The sequence below is a fragment of the Octopus bimaculoides genome, chromosome 17, assembly GCF_001194135.2.
Source record: "Octopus bimaculoides isolate UCB-OBI-ISO-001 chromosome 17, ASM119413v2, whole genome shotgun sequence".
Taxonomy (NCBI): domain Eukaryota; kingdom Metazoa; phylum Mollusca; class Cephalopoda; order Octopoda; family Octopodidae; genus Octopus; species Octopus bimaculoides.
This window is the reverse complement of record NC_068997.1, coordinates 19716644-19719184: the sequence shown is the minus strand read 5'-3', so window position 1 is coordinate 19719184 and position 2541 is coordinate 19716644. Positions and strand designations below refer to the sequence as shown.

Sequence of the window (2541 nt, the reverse complement as noted above, 5' to 3'; positions counted from 1 at the left end):
TGTGTGTGTGTGTGTGTGTGTGTGTGTGTGTGTGTGTGTGTGTGTGTGTGTGTGTGTGTGTGTATGCATGTATTTATATATTATCATAAGAAATACTAGAGCCCACTTATAGTCGAAGATCAGAAGGTTTTTGTCGTCTGCATATGTTAAGGAGCCATGAACTGGGAAACCTGTTAGTTTCTCATGTTCAATTCTTTGACTCAATAGGATGATAATGATAATAATAATTATGTGTATTGTATATATACATACACATCGTTTATTTGAATTGACTATATATGTATGTATGTATGTATGCATGTATGTATGTATGTATGTATGTGTATACACACATAGATTTATAGGCATACATATATATTCTATGCATGTGTGTGAACATGAAAATGTATGTGTGTATGTGTGTATTGTATGTATATATATATATATATATATATATATATATATACAATAGAGAGAGAGAGATAGATAGATAGAGAGAGAGAGAAAGAGAGAGAGAAGGGAGAGAAAGATGTATTTATGCATGTATAAATGTGTCTATGTGGATTTTGTTTGTATTTATGTGTGCATGTTTGTGTATGTGTGTGTAGATGCACAGATGTGTATACATGCACAAACACCACACACACACACACACACACTTATGTATACATATATCAGAGAAAGATACATATATATATATATATGTTTGTATATATGCATGTATGTATGTATGTGTACATATATACAGAATATACAAAAGAGAGAGAGAGGTGATTGGGAGGAGAAGAACAATAAATTTATCTTGAATTCTATTAAAATGGCTAGATTTCTCCAATGAACGTGCTATAACCAAAACAAAATGTTCCTCCTTTCTTTCTTTTTCCCCTTTTTCATTGTTTTTTTTTACAAAATCAACATGGGGAAAATATATATATATATATATTTAAAGCCAAGACAATTTCAATAAAATAAATGGGGAAACACCAAAACTATATCAAATCCATCAACAGTAATGAAGATGGAAAACAGAAATTATAATCTCTGTAATGGTGCTTTTTAATTTAAATACACTTAAAAAACTTGGGATAAGAATAGAAATAGTAACGAAGAGAGGAACCATTAACCGTTAAACATAAGCCAAAACAAAACAAACCAAAAAAGATATTAAAAAAACAGATAAAACCAAGGCATAGAAACAAAAGTCTACAATTTGTGTTCAATCATTGTTTATTTTATTTTTCTATGCAGCAGCCTTGAGTAAATGGAAATTTCTGCCAGAGTACATATGTGTGTGTGGTAAGAAGTTTGCTTTCTGATCAAGTTCTGATCAAGTTACAAGTTCAATCCCACCTCGTGGCACCTTGGGCAAGTGTCTTCCATTAAAGCCTTTTGGTAATATGGTTAAAGCTTACAGACCTTAACATATGCCTATTTTAGTACATGTATCTGTGTTCCATTCACATGCAGAGGGTACAAATATATAGTTTGCTTTCCTGTAATACAGAAAGGGCAAATAGAGAGTGCTAAAATAAGCACTGAAAATAAGTACTGCAGTCAATAAGACTGATTTCAAATTTTAGCACAAGGCCAGCAATTTCAAGGAAAGGCATATGATGATTACATCAACCCTAGTGCTCAACTGTTACTTATTTTATCAACCCCAAAAGGATAAAAGGCAAATTTAACCTTGATGGAATTTGAACGCAGAATATGATGAATGAAATGCTGTTAAACACTTTGCCCAATATGCTAACAATACTCTTTTCTACTCTAGGTACAAGGCCTGAAATTTTGGGGGTAGGGCCAGTCAATTAGATCGATCCCAATATGCAAATGGTACTTAATTTATCGACCTCAAAAGGATTAAAGGCAAAGTCAACCTCGGCGGCATTTGAACTCAGAATGTAAAGACAGACGAAATACCGCAAAGCATTTCGCCCAACATGCTAACAATACTGCCAGCTTGCGGCCTTAGTATATATTAATATTGTAAGGATTATCAAAGACTAGGGGTTAAAAATATTCTATATGTCTCAAATTTGTACTGCAGTTGATAAGATTGACTTAAATACATTAAAAGCAATGTCCCAGCACTGTTGCAGTTCAACGACTGGAACCATTAAAAGACAAAAACATGAAAAGTTGTACTGAAAACCCATCCTGTAGCCACAAAATGTATATATGTATATATATACACATATATATATGTATATATATACACATATATATATGTATATATATACACATATATATATGTATATATATATACATATATATATGTATATATATATACATATATATATATATATATATATATATATATATATATATATATATATATATATATATATATATATATATATACATATATATATATATATACATATATATATATATACATATATATACATACAATGTTAATTCTCTAAATGAAGGCAAAGTTAACAGTAACATCCACCCCTAGGGGTCAGCCACACTTAAGTGGCAATATACTACACTTTATATATACATATATATATATATATATACATATATATATATATATATATATATATATATATA

General features: G+C 30.0%; 1 protein-coding gene across 8 annotated transcripts in view; it reads right to left on the bottom strand.

Annotated features, from left to right (window-relative positions):
- LOC106879787 (diacylglycerol kinase beta) overlaps window positions 1-2541 on the bottom strand; it is a 391710-nt gene that overhangs the window by 273186 nt on the left and 115983 nt on the right. The gene's annotated exons all lie outside the window — the stretch shown is intronic.